The sequence below is a fragment of the Convolutriloba macropyga genome, chromosome 10 (assembly GCF_964194025.1).
Source record: "Convolutriloba macropyga chromosome 10, txConMacr16.3, whole genome shotgun sequence".
Taxonomy (NCBI): Eukaryota; Metazoa; Xenacoelomorpha; order Acoela; family Convolutidae; genus Convolutriloba; species Convolutriloba macropyga.
This window is the reverse complement of record NC_134477.1, coordinates 52,522,786-52,530,955: the sequence shown is the minus strand read 5'-3', so window position 1 is coordinate 52,530,955 and position 8,170 is coordinate 52,522,786. Positions and strand designations below refer to the sequence as shown.

The 8,170-nt window shown below is 34.1% G+C and overlaps 1 pseudogene; it reads right to left on the bottom strand.

Moving 5' to 3' along the window:
• Positions 1-3,962: 3,962 nt before the first annotated feature.
• LOC142348069 (sterol carrier protein 2-like) lies at positions 3,963-7,280 on the bottom strand (annotated as a pseudogene).
• Positions 7,281-8,170: the final 890 nt, after the last annotated feature.

The window sequence follows — 8,170 nt, the reverse complement described above, 5'->3', positions numbered from 1 at the left end:
TCGGTCTCAAATTTTTCAAAATCTCAAGCGATGATTAACGTAAGATAACTGTTCAAAATCCACAAGCAGATCTTGGTGTTCGTTGTGTCTCAAAGCTGTCAATTTTTGATTACCGAAGAACAGCATTTCGTTTTGGTGATTGAGAACTAATTTTCTGTTATCTCGCTTCAACTTTACTTGAAAACTATAACATTAGATAGAAAAGAGTGATCTTAAAGACTGAACAACCAGAACAATAAACAATTAAACGGAAAACGTTTTTTGTCTGTTAAAGTATTAAAACTTAGTTAATCTAGTGTGTCGTTAGTTTTTGATGGCAGAATTCTTATACGTGCTATTAAAGTAATCAGCTTTTTAGAGCAAACGATTTCGAGTTTAATCTACACCTTCTTTGGAAGTTATTATGCTAGATTTTTGTGTTGTCTAAAGCGCTAGCAAGATTTAATATTTTTGCAGATTTAATATCGCTTTCAATCGATATCTAGAATGCGATCATATTAACTTGATACATAGTAAAACTGATTTAGGTTTCAAATCCATGTTCTCAATAATAAGTGCCATATTGCGTCTACATCAAAAAAATGTCGACAACCGTCCTCAATTTACTTTCATTCTAACACGTCAAAAACTTTTACTACGTTGCAAGAGACAATTAAAAATGTGGTCATTGAAAATGACTCATGAAACCAGAAAAAATTTTCTGAGAGCAAACGTGTCCAAGAACAAACACCACGCAAATTTTTCTAGCGCTTTGGGGTCAAATTATCCCGCAGTCACTGGCGGTTCTGTTTTTTTCAACAGAAAATTGTAAACTGGCCTTTGACACACAAATTGTTTTCAATTAGTCTCCTTCTGCAATACAGCAGTTCCGGAACAACAAAAATTTCTTTATAAACCCGATTTCATCCACTAAAAACTTGCCGAAAAACAGTAGCGCTGTCAACTCTTAGCATACTCGAGTTTTCAAAAAACAATGGAAAAAGTACAATCTTTTGGATTATGATCCGGCTAAAAATGGGCTAAACAGAAGATGTTATTCGTATAGATTGTTACATTTTCCTTTGCCAGAAAACAGCATGAATTATCTTCTAAAACCATTCACATCGTATCTGTCATTTTTGAATTATTATTCAAGTCTCTATAATTGCCCAAAGGAATTATTCAAATAAAACAGACAAGTTTTTACTGCGATTTTTTTCCGAATAAAAAAATTTCTATATACGACCAAAGAGTTAAACAAGGTCGTGGAAAAAAACGGACTTCTAGGCAGTCTCAAATTCTGCAAATTAGAGAAAAGCAGAGCGTATATTAGGTCTCATAAGCTAGTCCTTGAATCGTAAACATCGTACAAAATTAAATGTTACTTGAAAGCAAGAATGCTACAAGGAATGAAGGAAATTTTACGTACGTGAAAAACGCAAAAAAAACATACCAAAGGAAAGCTGAAAATTCCCTTCTGGAAAACTTTCCAGACCGATTTTCTCAGATGTGAAAAATTGCAAATTATAAACTCAGCAGACTAGGCGAAATTCATGGCCCCGTTCTGTAAGCAAGCCAAAGGAAACTGCAAGGGACCAAGGAAACCAAAAGAGCTCCTTAGATGAACCAAGGAAATCTTTAAGGATCCTTGCAAAAAAATTTAAATTGTTTTTTGAAAAATTGTTTCTATTATGTTCGTTTCAGAACAATACACTTCCGACAAGAAATGTTCACGACGAACGATGTATGCTTTTTATATACCAACAAGTGCACTTTTTTGAACAAAAAAAGCACTCAGATCTGACACACCCAAATATTTTATCATGAAATAGGGAAAGTTACGTGAAATAGGGAAAGTCGTATAGTATAATTGTCTTTCTTTAGCTATTTTACAATTATTGAGAAATCAACGCTTACATTGTATGGTTACTAGGAAAAGTAAATGACCGGCCAATTGAGTTTATAAAACTTTCAGTTTTTGTTCAATTACTGCAAATAATGTGTTCACTTTTTGAAAAACTATCAAAAGGAGCGGAAGTCCAGAATGAGTTACATCATTTTCCAAAGATTCTGAAACATTGCTTAGCTTTTAGAGAAAAAACGCGAAAGTACATCAACGCCCAAAAATTGATAGTAAGACTGAATTGGATTTCTGATCAAAATTTGCGATTAAAATAACTTCAACCTTTCCAAACATTAAATTTAAAAATTCACTTTTTATGGAAAATTGCTAATGCCAGCTAGCAATCGCTGTAATGAACTTTGATAACCTAATGCTCTACGACTTAATGACCGGGCTTTATATGCTCATCCTGTTTATTTCGATCTATTGATTTTGCTCCTTTGAACGTATTCACTGTATTGCGTAATTCAATGCGTGAAATTCAAATTCCATTCAATTGAAACAATAAAACTTGTTTTGACAATAGTCATTAGTATCTTGTGGTTGTTTGGTAGCATTTTAAAGTAACAGCTTTTGAGACAATTAAAAATCCAAAGTGCTAAAACATTCCACATTAGAAAAAAATACCTTCAAAAATTGTTAAGTTTTTAGCATTTCGGAAAGAAAAAGATGGTGGCTCTATTGGAATTATCATGAAGAAATCAATTCCTGCAGACATCTTTCAAATTTTTTGACTTCTCGAAAACTTCAGCTTTGCAATTTCTCCTTCATGTAAAATTTTTACGCTTGATGTAATCTACTGAAGCAATAATCTGCACTGATCAATTTTGACACACAAAACCGCAGTGACTCCAGCAGCATGTCAATAAATACTGACCAAATTTTCCTTTGTTCAGGGAAATCGTAACAGTAAAAAATTCTTTCTTCAATAGTGTTTGAATTATGGCTGCCACTGAATTATGACTGAAAGTCTTGATAATTTTTTGTAGTAAGACTTCGAACAATTTTTTCAGAATTTTTTTTTTTCACCCTGAGTACTACTAAGAGGTTACAAAGTACTGAACATTAGAAACACTAAGTACTCTGTATTCTGATGCCCAACGTTCGAAAATTTGTTCGAAATGAAGAAGTCAAAAGTCAAGTCAGGAAGATATGCTTCAGCTAAACAATATCCGTATACCATTACCACGTCGTGAAAACCTGCACAATACCAATATTCCATTTCGAGTCGTTAAAAGACAACTGCTTCAAATATTGTTCCAGAGCAATTAAGTTTTTTGTCTCCTTTTAATTCCCGTATTCATTTCTGAACCTATCTACAATACACGCTCCGGCATTAAGGGCGATCTTGAGAACTTCACAAGTTTTTAAGCCTAAGGATTTGCGACTCAAGGAGAACTAATTAATGACGTTCATGAACTGTTCGCCGTGATTTGGGCATATCTCGGCTTATGGAGTTCTGCATTCTTATCAAGGAAAAACAAATTTATAGCACCTTGGTGAGAAACTAGGAGGAAAGTTTCCACGGCTATTAAAGACATGCCTGCCACTTTACGACAGAAAAACAGATTCGAATGTAAATTAGACCAATTAGCTCTTATAATTTTCATACAACTAATATCTGTACAAAATTAGTAAGATCTGTTTCCTTCCCAAGCATCGAGATTTTTTGCAATACGTCATCCAACTGATTCCCGTTTTTCAAAAAAAATTAAAAAGGCCTTTAAAGCCTTAGGAAAAATAGAAGCAATCATTATCCACATTCATTATACAAATATCGAACCACGATCGGTGGAATAACACTGAGACGACAGGCCGTGGGTCATTTGTTCCCGTCTTAAGCATGTGGGGGTATAATGTCACGGAGTAGCTTAAAATGATGGAACTAGAGATTATTATAATCCATTTCTAAGATTTAAAACGAATCCAATTGTGGCTGACTTTAAAGTTGACAACTAATAAACGTTAGGAAATGTCACTCGAAAAGTCAGAGCGTACGAAAAACCGATCATCAGAAAATTACATGAAATAAAAAATGAAAGGACAAATAATTGCATCAAACTTTGTTTGAGAACACTTGGTGACGTCAAAATATCACATTTAGGTTATTACATTAAACCTAAGGTAAGGAGACAGTTCCAACTACTAAAGCAATTTGTCAAATCTTTGATTCAGAAATAGTTACAGTTTCGATTGCGTCTTCTGCTGAAATTGAGATAACTTCGTAGCCAGCATAATATTTCCAGACACTTTCAACTGTTTGTTCAAAAATGCCGTTTGAGAGTTCAAACGGCCCTCAATTATCTTCACAAAATCCTCGTCTGAAACTTGAATCGTACAATCTGGCTTGACCTTTTGATCATGGCCGGCAGGAATAAAAACCACACTTGGAGGTAAAGATTTGCAGTCAACCAGCCAACTTTTTTCTTGGCCTGTTTTTGGGTCTTTAATAACAAACTTGAAAACAGCGTTCAGTTTCTTGGCTAAATTCGGCTCGGTTTCAAGTCGGCTTTTGATATCGCTGAAAACCTTGTCCGAGCTCAGGATGAAATCAGTCGTTGATGAGTTTTCCTTCTCTGGTTCTGCCGTTTGAGTTTTCGTTTGCTGCAAAGCTTGCTTTACTTTTCCCTGAAACTGTTTCAATTTCATCGCTAACGTCGGGTTTCCAGATAACTTCAACTTTCCACCCAAAAACGCCTTCATCGAATCCACTTTTCCACTCATAATATCAAACAAATCTTCGTCTTTGGCTGTCAAAACACATTCCGCTTTCGAATCGTCCATGAAACTAACGTAAGGTTTGGAACCAACTTTGGCACAAACTAACCAGATAGCCTGGCCCTGTTTGCCGGATACCTTGAACTTGTAGGAAGCGTTAACTTTAGAGACAAGATCTTCATTTTGGGGATCCTTGATCTGTTCTGCAATTGTGTCAAATATGACTCCGCATTTGAACTGACTCGGTAGAAGAGTTGTAGTTTGAGCACCTCCTTTTAGTTTCGGCAAAGCGTTATTTATGGCGTTTTTCGGCCAAATGGCTTTTCTGTAAGCGGCTACGACACAAGCTCCGCCAAGGCCTGTAAATATCAAAAAATCTCATTAATGGTCAGCTAATCTACATTACTTAAATGCGTGTTCAAGTAAACAATTAATTAAAAACGCATAAAAACATAGCAAAAAATGTGCCATAAAAACATGCTTATAAAATCTGATATTTTTAATGGCTGCAGATTAATCTTGGGTTTAATCCTGCTCAGAATATTAACATACCTATTAATATTCTAATCCTGCTTAGAATATTAACATATTCTGCTTAGAATATTAACATATCTATTAACAACATTAACACATACTGCTTAGAATATCAACATATCTATTTTTGACTGCTATAAACATCAAAGAACAGGGAAGTTTTTTCATCGAACAGTTAGTAGGAGCAAACACTACGATAAAAGCGTAATCCGAAGAGGTATTGAAGTTTTGAACAAGTTACCTAAAAATCTTTTATTCCCCCCATGTAATTACGCTACATTTAAAAGAAATCTAAGAGATTTTTTCTTTAAACAGTTTTTTTGCTAATTATAAAAAGTATAATTTTAGTAAAGTTTCATGGTGTGACTTCAAATTTTCGCGACTTCTAAAAAGCAATAATAATAATATAAAGTTTGGATTTGTTCGCATTGGTAATTAATGTTTAATGATTGAAAACTTACTTTATTTCTTTTGAAATGTATAATTTTTGTAATATTGTAACATAGCCGGCAGATTGCCGGAAAATAGCCACGATAGACGCTTGTGGCTTACCATGAATCGAAACAACTAAAGAAATAAGATTGACAGATCGACCACCAGCTTTTAATAGACCACTAGACTTATTGGGTTAGATTCGGACTGTCATTTTTACGACACACATTTCCTCTACAAGGAAAAAACCCTAATAGAGCTTTTTCAAAATTAATATTCGATATAAAAACTCAAGACTCTATTACTTAGGAATTAGGGCATATAAGTTTGGCACTACTTAGATGCACACTATTGACCTTTAATTAGTAATTGTTCATAAAATTTAAAGTTCCATAAGTGAGTTCAGAAGTCATTTTTTTGAGTAAGGTAAGTCACGCAATTGACCTAAAAGCAGAAATGACGTCACGAACACAAATGTTAACTGTAAAGCAGTAGAAGTCACTGAAGTCATTGAAAAAGTCAATTCCAAGAAGTCAGGGTAAGACGAAACAAAAATCTGTTAGACGGTAAAAAAATAGGAGCGCAATAATAGCCGCCTGGAATTGCTGACGCGGCTATTAATAATTAATCATGTAACATTATACCTGTAAAATACACTGCCTTGAAGTTTACACTAGTCTGTAAATACTCACGTAATTCAGTGTTTCTTAACTTGATCTCTAATAATGTATCATGCATTGAAAAAAAAAGTTTTTAATCAAGGCGTGGTTGTGATAAATTATTGGATTTCTATGCCAAATAAAATTCCATTCAAGCGTTCAATTTCTATAAATTTTTGAAGGAAGCAAAAATTTGAACGAATCAAATATGACACACTAACCCAGATTGTGTTGAAGTCCAATCTTGGCATTGGGTACTTGTCTTTTGCCAGCCAGATTGCGCAAATGGAGACACAGTTCAACACACTGGGCAATTCCAGTGGCACCCAGGGGGTGACCCTTCGAAATTAGACCCCCACTGGGGTTGATCACATATTTCCCCCCATATGTGTTGTCACCACGGTCGATAAAATCGCCACTTCCACCTAAATGAAGCACAAATAACTAAAGAGTATGAAAAATGCTCAACTTCTCTCTTCTTTACCTTATTTATTTGCACTTGACAATACCATGAAAGATTGAATTTAGGCAGCTTGTAAGTTCTGAAATCAAAATCGACCCTAGTTCGCATAAATGCTTACCAAGAAGACCATTAAAAATTATTATCTCGTTGTTTAAGAGACAACATTCCTGATATCAGGATTGTTATATCGCCATTATTAGTCTTCAAGTCCAATTTTTCAACCTCTAACTTTAACAGACAGTAACGAAAAAATTAGGAAAATGGATAAATACTACCTATAATTGATATTTTTATATCTCCATTTGACTGCATGAAAATGTCATTATTTGAATGCTGCTAAAAAAACTTCTATTATTAGGTTGACAAACTTTTCTGAGAATAAAATTTGATCATAGATGAGAAAATTGATTCGTCGACAATTTTGTCGAATACCTTCTGGACATAGTCCGAGTGCCTCGTAAGTGATCAACTCATTAGTGGAGAAACAGTCGTGTAGTTCAATCACATCCACATCTGAGGGGGAGATATTGGCTTCCCTGTACACTTGACTGGCAGCTAATCTGGACACCTACCAATTAACACTTTTTGTCATCACCAGTCTAACTTTCAAAAGCAATTACTCATAGCTTACAAACATATCAGACTAATGTCGGAAGAATTGATCTCATACGACTAGTGGAGCTCGAATCTATTATGCCCTGCTTCAATTTTCATTAGACTTTTTGGTAGTGAACTGTCGTCACTTCATTTCAGCTGCTGACGCTTGTGAATAAGAGAAATTTAGATCACGCAAAACGAAAAAGTCAGGGGCGTAAAATTCACTCGTGAAGTCAGGGGCGTAAAAATTTCGTATATAAAAATACCAACACGCTTATAATAATTGCTTCAAACTTCGTTCCAGAGCAATTAACCCCTAATCATTATCATGCTTTCCACTGTCTGAGTTGGTGATCCTAGCTGCTATATTACAGAACATTCTGACCGTAAAAAATATTAGTGTGCTACATGATAAGATTAAACAGTGATAAAAGTTGTTTTGATTGCTCAGGTCAACAAACACAGAGCACGGCGCGCGAGTACGAGTAATATTTAAGCACATGCAAAAATGGTATTGATCTCAGCAAACGCTTTCAAAAACGGGTATTTGCGTAAATAGATTTTAAAATATAACATCAACAAAATAAAATTAAATAAAAACGATATTTTTTTTAATGTATAATAAAAAATAATAATAATTAAAAAACTAAGAGCAGATAATTATAGATAGATTAAGAGCAGATAGAAATAAAACAAATATAAACCATTTGTTTGAACATAAATATTCAAATGATATATTTTTATTAATTAATACAAATAATTATTTTTGAAAGCGTTTTCTAGAGTTTATTATTACGTTGCAAGTCAATTATTTTTCGATGAAGTTGGGGTCGACTGTGTGTCATGAATACTCGTATAGACAAGATTTTTTATCAGATCAAGTTA